This window comes from Brassica oleracea, chromosome C4, assembly GCF_000695525.1.
Source record: "Brassica oleracea var. oleracea cultivar TO1000 chromosome C4, BOL, whole genome shotgun sequence".
NCBI lineage: Eukaryota > Viridiplantae > Streptophyta > Magnoliopsida > Brassicales > Brassicaceae > Brassica > Brassica oleracea.
Genome location: NC_027751.1, coordinates 34,476,498 through 34,483,655, shown reverse-complemented (window position 1 = coordinate 34,483,655; position 7,158 = coordinate 34,476,498).

Below are 7,158 nucleotides of genomic sequence, written 5' to 3'. Positions count from 1 at the left end.
TTTAAAATAATATGTGGATATTCTCAATGATTTATTGCATAAAATTACATATAGTACATATTTTTGTTGAATATTTTCAGCAGTATATAACCTAAATTTTGTAAATCATGTGTTTTAGATTTATATAGTTATAATTGTTTGAAAGTATTGCATTTTTAAATTAACTATTATATTTGTTTGTTATTTTTATGTTAATTTTTGAAACTTTATTTTATATAGTATAGATTTGTACATGATGTTTTTAACTTTGTAAGTTTAACTTATTTGATAATTATTTATATTTTATTTTGAAATAAAAAATTTCGTAATATTAACATTTTTAGAAATACCAAATTGAAAAACGATTTGGTATATTTTTGGTGCTTTAAAATAATATGTGAACATTCTCAATGATTTATAATATCAACTTATATATAGTATATGTTAGTTTGAATATTTTCAATAGTATATAACCTAAACTTTGAAAATCATGAGTTTAAATTTAGATTTATATAGTTATACTTGTTTGAAAGTCTTGTATTTTTAAATTAATTATTTTTTTCGTTATTTATTTTTTAATTTTCGAAAAATATTAAACATTATGTTAACTTAATATAGTATTTATATTTTTGTAAATTTACCTTATTCGATATTGATTTATATTTTATTTTGAAATAAACATTTTTTTGGTAATATTAACATTTTTAAAAATAGTAAACTTAAATAATAATTTGTCATACTACGATTGGTCGTTTAAATCCTATGTGGACGATCTCGATGGCTTATAGCCTCAACTTTTATATAGTATAGATTAAGAACGAAAAGTAAGAATATATATCTATATAGTCGATGTTATAAAATTCATGTTAAAAAGTTAAATAACTATACTATTATAGTTTTGTAGGTAAGACAACTGTAATATCATATGAATTCCTTTTTCTTTGTATGAATGATAGATCTTTTGTTTGCAATCGCATGCCTAATAATTTTACATAAATAGTATATACTTATATTATCAATTCAAACACCATTAGAATAAATTATTTTTATTTTTATGAAATATTTAATAATTAACTAAATATTAATTTTTAATATATGATAAACTTTTTAAAATATTTTTCTGCACTATCTTTTACGGTATTAAATTTTATAAACACTCACATATTACGAATACATTACCATTTTTTATAAATGATTCCAAAATTTATCATAAAAGTGATGTATACATGGGTATTGATTTTATAGAAAGAACTGTATTTTAGTATTTTTTATTAATGATTCCAAAAATTATCATAAAAGTGATGTATACATGTGTATTGATTTTATAGAAAGAATTGGATTTTAGTATTTTTTTTATTTACTACATATAATAGAAGCTGGAGTTTTCATATATTATTATTTCCATGGTTCAACCTACTGGTTCTAATATTCTGACAACAACTTTCTTTTTCCATGAATTTACATACTTCTTTTGTGTAACTTATGCATACCCTATATACCATAGATTATGAATGTTAAATTTTTTTTTTCATTTTTGAACTATTTATTACATGGTTCAACTATTTATTACCCTATATACCCTATATACCATAGATTACGTATACATATTTATTACATGGTTCAACCTACTGGTTCTAATATTCTGACAATAACTTTCTTTTTCTATGAATTTACATACTTTTTTTGTGTAACTTATGAATACCCTATATACCATAGATTATGAATGTTAAAAAAATTATTTTTTTAACTATGTACTGGTGAACCTCTGACACATAGATCCCATAGATCATGTATGTTCCAAATCGAGAACAAAATCAAACACCGGGCCATATTGGTTTTAACTAAACCATACCATAAAATAGTAGACTAAACCAATGATATTAAAATGGTTATGTATGTGACAAAACGCATCATAATAACACTTTGACCGATGACAAAAAAAACTCAAACCACATATCTAAATGGCTAAAACCAATGGTGATATGTATACCTAAACCATTGTACTAATTTTGGATGTATAATATCTCTACTATTTGATTATTATTTGAATATATTAGATAGCATTTGCTTTTTCAATTCAACTAAGATGTTTTTATTATACATAATAAAATTATTATTACTTTTGTTATTTTTATGTCGTTTGATTTTTGCCTTAGATTTGTATGTGTATTAGAAAGATTATGTATAATTTACAAAAATACACTACAAAAATACATCACTTAATTTTTATTACATAAATAAATGATATTGATTTAAATTATTCATTGCCCGCAAATTTAAGTATAATTCATATTATATTGTGTGTACAATGTAATAAAAGAGTATATGTCAGTAAAAATAAATAAATAATTTTAGAAAGATTATGCGGAATTAGAGATAGATTGTGTGCACAATAAAATAAAAAATAAACTAAAGTGTCTGATTCCAAATTACCCAAATTAATATAATAATATTGAATTAATAATTTATTTTTCCTTTGTTGATATGTAAAGATATTTTTTGTTAAATTTTATTTTAAACTTTTAATATCTCTTAAGATGCGCAGTTACAATGTGATTATTTTTTTAAAAAATAATTATATAATTATATTTTTCTTATATTATTATTTGTCTTATATATAGGGTTAACTAAATATTTTTTTGAAACAAAAAAACTCAATATACTTAAATATTATTTATCTATTTTTCCTGTAATTATAAAATATTATAAACAACTACATATATATGAAAAATAAAAGAACATTTCAGTAATACTAATTATAAGTTTTGTTTTGATAGCATTAATCTGTTAGGAAATATATATTTTAACTGTCTGGCTATTATATATTTCGTAGGACCAAACAAGTTAATTTTGAAAATATATCCCTGTGTGTAATAATTATAGTTGGAAATACAAGTATCTTATTACAATTTATAGTTTCTTTTGTAAAATTCTAAAAAATGTATGCCATTAATTAAAATCGCATGTTTTACAGTGACATCTCACATGCAACACATTCTTCAAAGAATCTATCAACTTCAGAAAGGGATTTCAGTGCGCCCTATCACGGTATGTATAAGAAGTGTTTGGGACATCAGAAAACACCAAACAGATAATACTCAAATTTGCATCGGCTTCATCTGCTACGACCACCACGTAAACATTTTATTAACTTTAACATATGCATATATATGTATTTTCCAATCCACCATATTTGATTTAAACTACTCACTATTTACTTAATTGGTTCAGCACAACAAAATTTGTTCACATTCAGGGACAACTATTAGAAGATCGGCTTACCGAAACATTCAGCCAAATTACCCAAAAAATTTAACTGAGGCAGATATATATGAATTTTCAGGATTTTCTGTCATACATAATTCACGACATCGAAAACTCACCCAACTGCCGTATTACATTCAGATTGACCAAAAGACAATAACATTGAAAGTTACAGACATCGGTCCAATATTTCCAGTTCACAATTTCTCTCCTTAGAATTACAAAAATCTATTGCGCTTGGCCACTACACCCATCTACTTACCAGGTAAGTAAGTCAGCCCAATATCAATTAAACAAACATGGATGTTTATTCTAACTCAAAATCAATGTGCAGATGTCGTCGGACAGATACTCATAATACAAAAAAGAAATCCGTACCACCCAGAACTCAATACTGATGCCACGATTGGTCTACGGTTGAACAGGTAAGTCTAACACAATAGGTAAAAACGAAATCATAATTCTCTTCATACATACACCTCTATCTTAGGTCGACAATGGTTAAACTCATACTATGCGACAAACAAGCAGCAGATTTTAGCATCCTACAAAGCAAAAAGAATAGAAAATTTAAAGTTGTCATCATCACAAGCATAATTCTTAAACTTTTCCAAGGTAAATAATTTTATTAAACACATCAAAAAATAATACATATCTTAATTTTTTTTTATCAACAGAACAATAATATCCAATATTTTTCAGGCAAACTACTACTCAGTTCATCACCAGCAACAAATTTCTACTTTAACAAATCAATTGATTACATCAAACATTTCAAAGGGCGAATAAGAGATCGTGCAAAAGCATGCAGCACAGAGTGACTTTAATTCATGCATCATTCGGATTATTATTCTCTATCCTACACAACTTGATACTTAGATTTATTTACATTTTAAACAATTTTATCATTGTTTTTTTTTAAATCTCTATTTCTATATAAAATCTAAAACTCAACTTCTGTCTTTCAATCTATGCTAAGCAATTTAAATATATAAAAAATAAATTTAAAGATATAATCTGCGCGTAGCGCGGACAAAGAATTGAATAACGTTTGAATATAGGCTGAGTATATGGTGTCGTAGAAGGCTAGATTGAGTGTTTTACACGTGTACACTTGGTGGTCCCATGTTTGCCTGAGTAGTATATTAATTTTGTGGATAAGAAACGGAAAAAGATAAATTTGATCGAAAACAGTTGAACAAACCAGTTCATCATCGACTATAAAGAATTGTGATTCAAACCATAATCGGTTTGATTTGTGATTTTACCAAACCATCTGTGGATAATAACGTTAATATTCTATTATAGAATAAGAAAATACGAAAAGCGTGGTAGAGGATGATTATTAGGAGGTTATTAAGTTGGGGTTCTTACCGGAATATAAGAATTCAGTCTCTTAATTTTTGACTAAAAAAATAAAAATAAAAACCGGCTCTTAAATAAAAGTTAAGTGACATGTTTTTATATTCCATTAAGAACTCCAAACCCTCCAATAATCATGCTCTTAAAGATATTAGAGATATCAATGACTTAACGATGAATGATGACGCCTATGACTAGATAGACGACATGCATTAAGTGCTTGTGTATCAGCTGGATTTGGTGAAGCTGTAAAGTTGTAAGTAACTCCGGTTTCCCATCACCATCTCACTATAAATTCAGACTCCCATCACCCAGAATATAGAAAATCCATACAAAATTCATGTTTCGTCTGCTAGCTTCCGGAATTTTTTTGTTGGAAGACAACATTAGAGGTTGTTCTCTTGTCTTTTTCTAGGGTTCAAAATTTATTACAACGACATTCATCGGTATGCCTCTCTTCAGCGTTGGTTCCTCGAGCTGACGAACTCGTGCTAGTATCGCACCAGAATCCTTCATCTGGGCTTGTTCCTTGGCAAAACTTACTAACTGCTTCTGATTAAAATCCAATGCAGCAACATCCCTCAGAGCCGGACGGTGTTCTTTGCGTGGGTCAACAGCGGGAATGGGACCACGCACCGGATAGGTCCACATCTGCGTCACAAGACTCAACGATCTCCTTCACCTTGTCTCTCTTCAGGCGACGTACAACGAGTAATGAACGGCTATCGAAACTAGAGAGAGAAAGAAGAGAGAAGCAAGAAGAAAGAGTTTTTGGTTGAAAGCAAAAAATTGAGAAAGAAAGTTTTTCCTCGTCCCTTTTATAGAGGAAGTGTGCGATTACCAAGGCAGCCTCATCGTTTCAGATAACAATAATAACTAGATTAAGATCCGCGACTTGCGCGGGATAAACATTATATATATAAATTATTTTATATATTATATGTTCTTACATATTATGAAATAATAAATATACATTGAATAATTAAAAGTCAGTAACTATTACATATATAATTAAATTGGTGCGAACGTATAAATCAATTTTATTAATCCAAACATTTTTTTAAAAAAATTTGATAGGATATGTAATTAAATTTAAATGATATTAACATACATAGTATATTTTTAATATTAATGTCTATTTTATTTTTTTATTTTTTTTAAAATGATGATTTCTACTCATATGTTTTTTTTATCATGTGTATTTTTAAGAGACTATATGAAGTATTGATTATCACATGCTAACCATGCAAACTAAACAAATGTATACTTAGCTACACGAAGTATTTATTATGCATGGCAACATCCCTCAACTTTATGATGTTATGTAGTTAACATCACGAGTTTAATTTCATTTATCCAAAAACCTATGTGGATGTTAGAGATCGTTTAAATGTCTTGTTTCCACAATTAAAATATGACTCATCCGACTATAGTAGATTTTGACCAGTGTTTTAAAATCGTAAAAATATTTTTAACAAAATCTAATTTACAAAATCAATATGTTTTAACATGATAAGTATAGTGTTTTAACATTTTTATTTGTAGCTTTAAAACTATATAATTGTATTTCTTTTATTTATATTAATCTGTTTTGTTATGAACTTTTAATAAGTAATGTTTTAACATTTTTATTTTAGTGTCTTTTAAAACTATATAATTATAATTCTATTATTTTTATTTTTATTACTCTGTTTTATTTTTTTAAAATTATTTTAATCTGTTTTGTTATGAAGTTTTACTAAAAAAAATTGTAATTTGTTTGATTAATTGTGGGATATATAATTCTTTGAATTTTTTTTAATTATGAAAATTATTTGCTGTCAATTTACTAACTCAAAAATTTTATTTGTTTAAAACTTATTTGATGTCAACTTATACCAAACATAATCTTGCGTATATAATTATTAATTATATACTTTTAAGAATAAAAATAATCAAATAATAAGAATCTAATATGAAAGGTTTACTTAGTTTAAATGAATGGAATTTTTGTTTATGAAAAACTCTGTTTTGATTTTGTAAATTAGATTTTGTTAAAAATATTTTTACGATTTTAAAACACTGGTCAAAATCTAATTAGGTAAATTACCATCAGGTACGTCACATTTTCGTTGTTGTAACGAGAGATTTAAACGGTCTCTAACATACACATCATTTTTTGGATATAGAATTAAACTCGTGATGCTAACTACATAACATCATAAAGTTGAGGGATGTTGCCATGCATAATAAATACTTCGTGTAGCTAAGTATACATTTGTTTAGTTTGCATGGTTAGCCATGTGATAACCAATACTTCATGTAGTCAGCAATCATTTTTCCTATTTTTAATGGCAAAAACTTTAAATTATTGATAACAAAACTTTTATTGTGGGATTAATAATTTTAGTAATTGATAAAAATTTATCAATGTTAGTTCAAAACTTTTATCAAAAAAAATTATTCAAAGTAAATTTTGAAACTAAAATATTTATTTATTCAATATGGTTTATAGTTTAATTTAGAATGATATATATACATATATATTTTAAATCTTAATGATTAATTAAATTA